This window comes from Ambystoma mexicanum, chromosome 8 (assembly GCF_040938575.1).
Source record: "Ambystoma mexicanum isolate Mex_15411 chromosome 8, UKY_AmexF1_1, whole genome shotgun sequence".
In the NCBI taxonomy this organism is placed as follows: Eukaryota; Metazoa; Chordata; class Amphibia; order Caudata; family Ambystomatidae; genus Ambystoma; species Ambystoma mexicanum.
Window position 1 is genome coordinate 890,692,550 of NC_090929.1, and position 12,089 is coordinate 890,704,638.

A 12,089-nucleotide genomic window follows, 5' to 3' on the forward strand; every position below is an offset into this window, starting at 1 on the left:
AAAAGTTGGTGGCGCCGTTAACCCCTTACCGCCTAATTACGAGGTCCCTTTGCGGGTCCCTACCTCAAAGATGTTTGTTTCAAAACCTTTATTTACTAAGGTTCCTCGGTTGGTGTAATGCCTAACTGGCCCTTACACTAAAGGGGTGGTTCCCTTAACTGATGTTTCTAAGCACCATCGAAGTCTGAAAGTCCAAAGTAAAAATCTGTCTGTGTCTAAACCTATGCTTGCCCTCACTCTTTGACAACATGTGTTAGGAAGCCTCTTAAAAGAAAAATAGAAACATATAGTGGTTTAACAGAAAATAGAAAACCAAGATTGGTTTCAGGTGATTTTCCCACCAGGTGTGGGTTGGTCAGCTTCACAAAAATGAGTTAAATCAAAAAGGGCTGTTCATCAGACCTTCTCCACAGTTCTTGCTGCAGTCTTACACTTTCAATGTCTTAAGTTCCTTGGGATTCCCTTGCCCAAGCTTTAGCCCTTCCACGTTCCAAAACTCAATCAAAAGAAATATACACATTTCCTCTCCAAGCCACTAAGGGTTCCCCTTCTTCCCCTTCCCCAAGCTTAGGCCCCTCTTGGATTCAAACACAAGCTCGGCTTGTCAGGATGTACCTTTCCTTTTATATCCAGTTATTACATACACATCACACTTGTGGGGTACAATGAGAGAATTTCAAAATCACTAGGTTCTTTATTTGTCCTAGGAGTGACCACTCTGATCTGTATTGCCTCTCTTCATTCCTTGATCTTTAATTTCAACCTTTCACCTTCAGGTGCTTCCTGCACCCCTTCTTGTGCTCCTTTGTTACCTTTGCTTCCATCTCATGCACACTAGCACCTTCCTTGCTCTCTCATGCACACTTTTTTAAATTAAAATAATTTTCTTTATTTTCATTTAACAACAAACAAACACAAAACAAATAAACAACAACTCTCAACATTTGCTCTGGCACTTCCGGGTTTAAGTTCATAATGTACGTTATCCGCTCGGGTCACGGTAAGGCACCCTCCTCCTCCGTCGCATTGTCCTCGTTCCTGTCTGCGTGCTGAGCATGGGTGCGGGCAGGTCAAGTCTCCTCTCCTCCTGGCTCACTCGAGTCAGTTGCGCTGTTTTCCTCGTCGCTCCCAAATAAGTCTTGTACCAAGGTATTCCATGCTAGTATTCTGGCCCCACTGTTCTCTTCTCCCCTCTGCGAGGTTCTGGTCCAGACCGTAGTTTCTGCTATTGCCCATTTTTGTAGGTCCGCCCACCAGCCTTCTATGAATGGTCCTGTGCTTGCTTTCCATGCCATTGCGATGCGGTGTTTCGCCAGAATTGTCATCAGGTCTATCATCTTAGCTACATGGATCCTTTGCTTGTCACCCCTTGGGAACAGGCCCAGTATGTAGGACGCCGGCGACCAAGCTCGCATATGGATTCCTGCCTTCAACGCCCTTTCCTGTATCGTATTTCAGAAGGCTGCCACACCCGGGCATGTCCAAAACATGTGCACCATATCTGCCTGTTCTTCCTGGCAGTGTGGACAACTCTGTATTTGACTGTCCCCCATGTTTGACATTCTTTTAGGTGTTAAATATGCCCTGTGCACCATGTAGAACTGCAGCTGTCTGAACCTTGTGTTTCTGGAAACTTTCTTCGCGTATTGAAGGGCTCTGTTCCATTCTTCGCCCCTGAGGGGTCCCTGCAGTTCCTCCTCCCATTTTGTCCGGCTGTTCAGTGTCCGAGAATTGATGGTGCCCAGCAATTGTTCGTAAAGTCTGGACACAGTGTGCCCCCCTCCGATACATCGTACCAGGCGTCCAGCGGCCCATCCATGTCTTCCTCTTCCGGCAGGGTCTCCCACCTCTTCCTTATTCCTTGGACCATGCTATTATACACTATGAATTGGCCACTATTTATGTCCTGCTCCTCCGCCAGGGTCTGAAAGTCTACCCAATGTCCTTCTTGCCACAGGTCACCTACTTGGGCCACTCCTTTGTCTTCCCACTGTGTTCTGAACGTTGCTATGCTTGCTATATGGGTGTCTACCAGTCCCGCCACGGGAAGGTGCCTCGAACAGGGGTCTCTTATGTTCTGCACTTTCCATAATCTCTATCACAGTGCTCGGCCTAGTTGGACTATTCTGGGAAGGGTTTTTGCTTGGGTCTCGTTTATCCACAGTAGTTCTTTCAAATAGTATCGCAGGAGCGATGGTCGAAACAGTATTGCATCTATGGAGGTGTCTTCCCCCAGCCATCAGACCACGAGTTGAAGTTGTGCGGCCAAGTAGTAACGCTCAAAGTCCGGGAGCTTGATCCCTCCCCATTCGTAGCCCCTTTGTAATGTGCTTAGTGCTACCCTGTTCCTCCCTCCCCCCATAGAAAGGACCGAGTTATGGAGTGTAATTGTCTGAAAAATGATCTGGGGATGTTATAGGGGATATTGGTGAAATAATATAGGAGTCGGGGTAAAACTATCATCTTCATTAGGGCCGCCCGGCCTACCATCCCCAGCGGTAGTGTTTTCCAGAACTGCATGGCGTTCTCTATTTTGTCCAGGGCTGCCTGCGTGTTGGCCATGTGTGTTTCCGCGGTGTCGTGATATATGTCCACCCCTAAATATCTGAAGGTGATTGGGGTCCATGTCAGGCCCAGATGTGGCAGCCTGTCTGACGTCGTCGCCCTCAGGCGCGCCAGGGGGAACAGTGAGGACTTCCTCTTGTTGATAGTGATTCCTGATAGCCTGCCAAACACTCCGTGTGCCTCTAATAGGTCTGGTAAATGGGTTTGTGGGTCCTGGACGTAAAGCAGCATGTCATCAGCAGATATTGAAATCTGGTGTGTTTCCCCATCTATCACTATGCCGGTGTCTCCGTACTCCGCCCTTAGGAAGGCCGCGAACGGTTCCAGCGCCTATATATATAGCATCGGGGACAGCGGACACCCCTGTTTCATACCTCGCCCTATGCTCCACTCCCCTGAGACATGCCTCCCCATCTTAACTCTGGCCCTCGGGTCCTTGTACAGCAGCCTTATCCAATGTAGGAACCCCCCGCCTATCCCGAAGTGCGCGAGTGCCCCCAGTAGGCAGTCCCAGTTCACTGAATTGATCGCTTTAATTGCATCTAATGACGCCACTGCGTATTCTCCCTCCTCTTGGTTCGTCCTGTCAATGACGTGGTGGAGTCTCCGAGAATTCCATACCGTGTTGCGTTCTGGTACATACCCCGTCTGGTCTGTGTGTACCAGTGTGGGTATCACCCTTTTTAGCCGATTGGCCAATGCCGCTGTCAGTATCTTGGAATCCTGATTTATCAGAGAGATTGGTCTATAGGACCCGCACTCGAAGAGCGGCTTCCCCGCTTTAAGTATCAGGACTATTACAGATTCTGACATACTGCTCGGGAGTCGTCCGCACTCGTACGCCTCCTCCAGTGTCTCTAGTAATTTCGGAGCCAAGCTATCTTTATATCTTTTATAGAATTCTCCTGGCAACCCGTCGGGCCCCGGGGACTTCCCTGTCGGCAACTGGGCAATAACCTCTGTCAGTTCCTCCACAGTAAGGGGGGCGTCCAACATCTGGGCCTGCTCTTCTGACAGTCGTGGGAGTTTGATTTCCGCAAATGCGTCCTCAAGGTCTCCCTCTTCTGCTTCCTGTACTCTGGTATATAGTTCCTCATAGAATCGCGAGAACACCGTATTTATACCCTTCTGGGACCTTTCAATCGCCCCCTGACTATTTTGAATTGTATTTATCGGTTCTCGCTTGGTCTTCTGTTTGGTCAGCGAGGCGAGAAGTCTACCAGGTTTATCCCCTTCTGCGTGCAGCTTTTGTATGTACTTCCCTTTGTCTAACCACCCTAATCTCTCCCAGGCCGCCATACACTGTTGTCTCAGAGTGGTGAGGTCACCCGTTTCTCCCGCTCTCGCCCTGCCAGTGCTTCCTCCCTCTCTATCTTCCCTTCTATCTCATCCAGTTCAGCCAGGGTTTCTCTCCTAAGGCCTCCCGTTTTCCCAATTGCCGCCCCCCTGATCACCACCTTAAAGGCCTCCCATGTCGTTCCCGTACTGTCTACACTACCCTTGTTGTGCTCGAAGTAGTCGTCTATTGAAGTTTGGATATGGTCTTGGAAATCCCCCTCTAGGAGTGCTTCCGCCCTAAGTCTCCACGTGGGTATGGGGGCTTTCCTGTATGTATGTGCCCATGTTGCTTCCAGTGGGGCGTGGTCAGATAGGGTTCGTGCGTGAATATGTGCCCCAGTGAATTCGCCTAGTGTCTCTTTGCCCGTGAATAAATAGTCAATGCAGGTAAATGTCCCGTGTGGGGCGCTATAGTGCATGTATCCCCTTTCACCCCCATGTACCTTCCTCCAGACGACCTATAGCTCGAGCTGGTCCAGTGTCTTCTGCAACACCCGTGCTGGTGGTGCGGCCCTTTTGTGTTTCTCGTCCGACCGGTCCAGCATGGGATCCAGTGTGCAGTTCAGATCTCCGGCCCAGATGGTCATGGTGTTCCTGTACCGGGCCAACCGGGGTGTGAGTGGTTTAAAGAAATCTGTTGCATCGTGGTTTGGGGCATAGGTGTTCACCAGACACACTTCCCGGTTCTCCAGCATTCCGTGTACAATCAGGACCCTGCCTTCAACGTCTCTCTCCTGTTTGATGAGTTGGAATGGGATACCCGGGGCAATCCAAGTCGCTACCCCTCTCGCGTAGTTAGAGTATGTGGAGCTGTATGTCTGGCCGCCCCATTTCTTGGCCATCTTGGCTTGTTTTTCCGCCGTCAGGTGGGTCTCCTGCAGCATTGCGATGGGGACTTTCGCTTTGTTTAGCCATGCGTAGACCCTCAGTCTCTTCACGTAGGCGTTTAGCCCCCTGCCGTTCCAAGTCACCACTTTTAGTTCATCTCGGTTCCTGTGTCTTACAGTTTCCTGCAGCCCGCTCGTTCCCATTGGCCTGTTTAGTTTTTCCTTTCTGGCCTGCTGGCCTGGGAGGTCCGTCCATCATCTTCTCCCAATTATTCCCCTGGTAGCTTGCGGGTCCGCCTTGCCTCTTTACTTACCATGTCCTGGCGGACCGCCCTGCCACCCTTATCTGCTTCTCTCCACCTCCACTCTTTGGTGTTCCACGCCGGATTCCCGCATTTGAGTGCCTTCTAACTTGTGCCCTTGCGTTTTCTTTGTCATGTCCGTGACCTCCTTGTTCATTATGTTTGCCTCCTCTCGTGCCTTCTCTTAACAACCTTAACCACACTACTACAACTACTATAAACCAACGCCCAGCCTCCCCCCCTGCTCGGGCCCCGCCCATTCCAGGTGCCACCCTCGATCCGTGGGTGCACTCGTCGCGGCATAGTCCCTTAAAAACTGACACTGCTAACTTGTCGCTACTTGGGGCCCCCTCTGTGGTCTTGGCGGTCCAGTGCAGAGGCCTCAAGCTCCCGGGTTGATCCATTAATTTATGATTTCGGTCCTCATTCTTGCCGTATCTCGATTCGGCATGGTGTCCTCAGTGTTTTGTCCGCACCCTCATTCCCTTCCTCGCCGGGGTGTCTCACGATTCCTCTCGACCCCCTCTCTTAGTTGTGGGATCCCCTGCTGGTCCATCCACTCTTGGGCGTCTGCCGTGGTCTCAAAGATCTGTGTCCTCCCGTTGTGCAGTATTTTGAGACGGGTAAAGTAACATGAATTTCACCCCGCTGCCCGAAGGCGCTCTTTGATCGGCCAGAACTGGGCCCGCTGTCTTGCACAAGTGCCGTATGGTCAGGGTAGATGGTTATCCTGACTCCGTTGCGTGTTATCTCCCCGCCTTCCCTTGAGAATGTCAGGATTTTCTCCCAGTCTTTAAAGTTCAAGATCTTCGCGATCATGGGTCTCGGTGGCGCGCCCGGGTGGGGTTTCCTGGTTAGTGCTCTGTGCGCCATTTCCACCACAAAGCCCTGGGACAGGGTCCCTGCACCTACTTCCTGGAGCAGTAAATTCTCTACGTAGTCTGTGGGGTCTCTGCCTTCCACCCCCTCTGGCAGCCCTACAATGCGCACGTTGTTGCGCCTGGCCCGGCCTTCTGCATCTTCGGCCCTGCGTTCTAGTGTTTTAATCCACTCCAGTGCATCCGACATTTGTGACTGAGAGGTGGTCACATTTGCTGTATTGCTCTGCACCTGTTGTTCCACAGTTGTCACTCTCTATGTTAGGTTCCTCGTGTCCTGCCTGAGGAGCCCCACGTCCACAATCACTGCATCCAGCTTGCCCTCTATTGAGGCCTTTAGCCTCTCTATGGCCTCTAGGATACTGCCTTCCACTTGTTTGAGCTCCCCTTGCGTAGCGTATGATGTGGCGGTGCCACCGCCGCTGTCCCAGGTTGTGAGTCCTCGCTCTTGCGGGCAAATGTCTCCATGCTTGTTTGCCTCCCTCTGCTGGCTTTCTGTTTGTGGCCTGGTGTGTCTGTGCTTGGATGGGGGCGTTGTGCCTGTGGGCGGCCTCCACTTTGTAGTCGGTGTTCTCCCTTCCCTGCGTGGGGTCTGCCGCTCCCCAGCACCATCCTGGGCCCGGTGCGCAGCAGCTAATGTCACTCTGTCCAGCTGCAGCCTCGCCGGGGCCGTTACGATTTCCTGCCTCTGCTGTCTCGTCCTTACCGGGGGCTCCGGTTGCATCTCCTCTGGTTGCCGCTGCCCGCTGTGCCGCCGCGGCCCCGGGCCGGTAGCCCGATTGCCTTCTGCTGTCGAGGGCCGGGACAGGGTCAGGGTCTCCCCCTCTGGGCTGCCGCTGTGTGCGCGCACTCCGGTAGGACTTCTGTGTGCTGGGGGCACCCTGTCGGTGCTCGGGCCGCAGGCGCTGTGCTCTTCCTGTGTCTCGGCCCTCTGCTCTCCTCTGCCGCTATCCTCGGTTGCCTGCTCCCCCTTCACGCGGCGTGGTGGTGTGCGCCTCGTTCCACATCCCTGTTAGGGAGGGCAGTCGGGTTTGGCGCCTCTCTCGATCTTCCGCGGGTGGTGTGTGGGTATCCGGTGGGCAGCCGTCCGTGCCCCCACACCCAGCCATCTGCGTACTCAGCTTCCACTGCCTTTCGGAGCGCTGGCAGGTCCTCAGTGGGCTGCAGCCGCCATTTTGTGTGGTGGCTCCACGCCTCCGCTGCACCTCGTTTCTGGTCTTTCCGACCTCGGATTGTGTTCGGGCATTCGCCCGTGCGTGCCCTGGACCCTCTGGGTGCCGTTCCTTCGATTTGTTCAGGGTCTCCTGCCGTTTTTCAGCCGTTTATAAGGATCATGTAGCGGATGACCCGGGAGCTCTCGGTGACTTGCTCACTCTCGCATGGCCGCCAAGCCACGCCCCCCTCTCATGCACACTTGTACTTCTCTTACTCTCTCATGCACCTTCGTAATGTTTATCTATATTCTTGCATTTTCTGTCTTTTCTATATTACTTTTTCACTTGTCCACTCCTTGCTGCTCTACAAGCTGTCTCTCGCCTTCCTTCACCTTTTCACTCCCTGCCAATTTACAAGCTTTCTCTTGTTTCTTTAACTTTACCACTCTGTGACGCTTTAACAACTGTGTCTTTACCACTCCACTCCAGTCAATCGCATGCTCCCGAATTTCTCTCTCACTGACCTGAAACTCATCGGGTAGCATCGCGTTGATAAGTGGGTCCTCTGGATACACCGGTTTGAGGTCAGGGTCTCACCACCAGACACCCTTGCGACAGGCACATGTCCCAAGGTAACAAGCACTTTTCCGATCACCAACAGCAGGATGCAGGGTGTCTTGCACCGGCTCCTTGGAGAAACAGCTCCCTTGCCACGCTGCAGCCTCTTCCAAACCGCGGGCCAGCGTTTAGGCCCACTGCCCTCTACCAGGCTTCAGGTCCTGCTGCTCTCTGCTCCTTGGCCTCTCTAGTCCAGTCAATATCCCCTGCTCGCTCTCTCCTCTGTGAAAAACTACACCTTTTATATTTGAGTAAACAATCGAGTGGAGTTTAGTGTGTGGTCATTATCAATTGCCCGACCCTACCTGACTCTATTAGTGGGACAACTTGAGTTCTTTCTATAGTAGGTTTACCTTACTTTCCCCATGTTGTTTCTATGTTTAATGTTCACTGATCTTAGTTGCATCTTCCCCGTCTCAGTATTTGTTGGAAATGGGGAGGGGAATATGGGGAGAGAGTGTACATACTGCATGAAGGCTGAGGGAGAGTAGGTTGGGTATTATTGGTAATGGGGGAATACCATGTCTCGCCCTTGGGTCTACTCCTCCCAATGGCTTGTGACCCTCCACTCAGGTGATCTTCCCTCGCTTGTCCACCCCCAGGGTCAGGATCCAAAAGCGATGGCCCTTCCTTGGCCACCTAAAGGGAGTAGGTGGGAGAATACCATCCGGTTTCTCACACTACATCTATACTAAATTTAAGACATTTCATTCAAAATATTAAAATGAGTTTTCACAATTCCTTAAACCATTCCACACCAATTTCCTAAAAACAAATCACATTGTCCTCAAAATACTTACAATAGAATATACTTTCCTTCCACATTCTATAGTATTCATCAACCAAAAAAATGTCCAAGGCGGAGAGTGTCTAGAAAGCCAACAATGGCTATAACCAGAGATGCCGATCGACCTGATAGACACGCTTTCCAAAAGTCGTCCTCGTCCATACCTTCAAGATGTCTTCCACATAAATATTATTTAATATAGATCGACTGCTTCCCTATTACCGCAGGACATTGTGTTACCAAGTGCTGAAGAGTTTCCTTAACAAGTTTATCGTTACAAAAATGACAATTCTCGTCAACCCCCATTAACAATCCATAACTTAAACATAACTCCTTCGTTAAATGGAGATTCAATTTGAATTTGAAAAATTCTCTTCAAATGTGTCTATTAGCATACCTGTTTAAATAGGGAGCCAAAGTCCCCAGTCTTTTATAACCGTACTTCAAATTATTAAGTGACTTATATGCATGAAATTCCTCCATTTAATTCAACCAGTCATCTCTATTTTTTTTTTAAATATCTTTATTGGATTTTCAACAAGTTGTGACCAACAAGGATCATTGATTAGTCAATGCAATATGCATAATCCAAAAAACAACATAACATAACATTCCCAACTCTCCCGCCCCACCCCCCTCATTCCGAGACCTCAGGTACATCCCCTTCATTTTTCTGGACCTCGCGTTGGGACGGGACTGTCCGTACTGACCGAGGTGCTGTCCTGAGCCGCTGGGTGGAGCAATTGCACTGTTAACGCCACCCATCGGAGTAGTTCCTCACTGGAGTCCAGCCTCTGTACCTGAATCGCTGTCTCCCAGGCCGCGGTCTCAGTGGCTATCCATCTTTTGAGGTCACCCCACCAAAGGGCCTCGCTTAGGCCTCTGGCGCTTTTCCATCCCATGGCTATGCGTCTTTTTGCTGTGATGTATATCAAGTCTTTGAGTTTATTTAGGGGCTTATTCTCACTGTTGCGCTTATACCTTCCCAAAATACAGGCTGCTGGTTCGTGAATTTCCACTTCAATCTCTGCGTTTGCTACCCTCTCCTTCACCTGGGCCCATAGCCTCTGGACCGTCGGGCAGCCCCAGAACATGTGGGTCATTCCCGCCCTCGGCTCATTGCATTTGGGGCATGTCTGGGTTGTGGCTCCTTTGAACCTCGATATGGCATCAGGTGTGAGGTAGGCCCTGTTGGTAATGTACAGTTGGATGAGTTGGAGGCGGGCATTTCTAGAGATTTTTTTATGGTACTGAGTTATTCTCTCCCATGCTTTGTCCTTAAATTCAAGGCCCAATTCCCTCTCCCACCTCTCTCTGCATTTAAGTTCATTCTTGGTAGTGCCCTGCAGTAGGGCTTTCGTATAGTCTGGAGGTTGCGTGGCCCCCCTCAGCAGTGTCTAACATCAACTCAATGATATCGTTCTCCATGACTTGGTCAGTGGCCTCCGGCCATCTGTCCTTCATGGCCTGTGTCACTGCTCTGTGGAGCAAAAACTGGCCTGTGGGCAGGCCTGTGGACTCGCTGAGGTCAGTGAATGTCATGAGCTCCTGTTCATAAGTGAGGTCTCCTAATACTGCCACCCCGTAGGGTTCCCACTGGGTGCGTATTTCCGTGTGTCCCGATGAGAGTTTAGCCATGACTGCTGTAATAGGGATCTGCGGGGAATACGGGTTTGTCGCCCCCACTGATTTACAGGCCCGCTTCCAGAGCTGGGATCGAAGTCTAACCAGGTATGGGTAATATCTCAGAGCCCCCTTGTCAACCCATAGTAAGTCTCGGAGTAACAGACGAGGCATAGCTGGTTGGAGAAGTCGGGTGTCAGACGTGGTTTCATCTGCCATCCATTGCGTCACATGCCTTAGTTGGCTAGCCAAGTAGTAAAGTTCGAAATTAGGGACTTTCAATCCCCCCCTCTCATAGGGTCTATGGAGAATGTCCAGTGCCACCCTGTGCCTTCCTCCCTGCCAAAGGAACCCCCTACAGAGTTTGTTTATGTCTCCGAAAAAGGAACAAGGGATGTTGAAGGGGACGTTGGAAAAGCAATGCAGTAAACGGGGGAGTGCCACTATTTTGAGGAGACCCGCCTACCCCGCAACTCAGAGTGAGAGCTTACCCCAGAGATCCATGGACTTTGTAAGGGCTTCTTTAGCCCTAACCGTGTTAAGTATGTGTTCGGTGCAAGGGTTACGGTGTATGGTAAAACCCAAGTATCTAAACGATGTCACCTGCCATTGAAGGTCTAGAGGGGGCAGGGATCTGTGCTCCTCTCTGTACAATGCAGCAAGGGGATTGTCATGATGCCTACCCCCGGAGCACCAGGCCAGGCCCAGCACCCCCGGAAGCAGGCATCATGCCCTCGGGTAAAAGCCCAGTGGCCCCTTATAGGGGCTCTTTGGACTCAGTCCTGGCGCCTTTGACGCCAGGCTCATGTTGGACATCAGTCCTGGCGCCATAGGTGCCAGGCTCATAAAGGGAGGTGTTTTGTGCACTTACCTGATGCAGACCATGCTGCACGCTTCAGGCCTCCCTGAGACCTGAAAGGGACTATTTTTTCATAGGGACTATTTTTTCACTCGGGCGTGGCCAGGGAAGGATAAAGGATACATACCTAGTTGGGGAAGGATACATACCTGGGACTTCTTTGGAGGCTATTTAAGCCACGCCCAGACAGCAGCTCATGCTTCGCGTTGTTCTGCTTCCTGCAGCTTAACGCTCACCGTGTCTGTTCCTGCTCCTGGACTCCAGCCACGCCCACCTCGAACCTGGAAGACCTGCAAGGAAGGAAGAGAAGAGAAAGGTGAAAACCAAGGACTATTTCAAACTTCTTACCTGCATCCGGAATCTTCTTGCCAGCATCCCTGAAGAAAGACTTCCATTTAAAAGCATCGCGTTGCTCGCTGCAGCGCCACGCTTCACTCACCTGTCCTCGAGACATCTCCCGGCTCCATCGCGGCTGTCAGCATCGGACACCAGATCTCTGCACCTAGGGGAGAGAGGAAGAAACAAAAAGTGAGCAGAAGGAACACAGAAGGAAAGCCTGATTAACAGCCATAATACTTACCGGCTTTTCTTCCACATTTCGGGTCGGCGCCGCCCCGTTGGCAGGTACCGTACCCCGGCCCCTATGGGGAAAGGACAAGAGACATTTCTGGGGAATGATAAGGACATTTAGAGGGATCGCCCTCATCACTACTCACCTCGGCAGTTTAACCCCTTGACGCATCGCCTTCATTCTGCACCTGAAATAAGGGACAGATCACAGGTTAGAAAGACAACATAAAGGGGGCCTCACTTGAACTTTGAACTTTCATACTTACGGCGCATCGCTCAGGAAAGTCAAGTGGATTTTGCCAGCGCCATTCTGAAAACCAGTGAAGTAACTGGACGAACGCGTGCCCCTACACCAGAAGCAGGATGGAGAGTTCAACCTTCCAAACCATAAGGTGAGCTTAAACCGGGGTTTGGAGAAAGTTAGAGAGGAACAAAGGGGGAAAGGGGGGAGCTAGCACACTATTCTGCAGACTGTTAATCCCCTTTCTCATCTGCAGAAGGATATTCCTACGGGCCAGGCAAGCACGATTTTGAGGTCCTGTCCGATCAGTGTTCCGGGTCCTGCGCA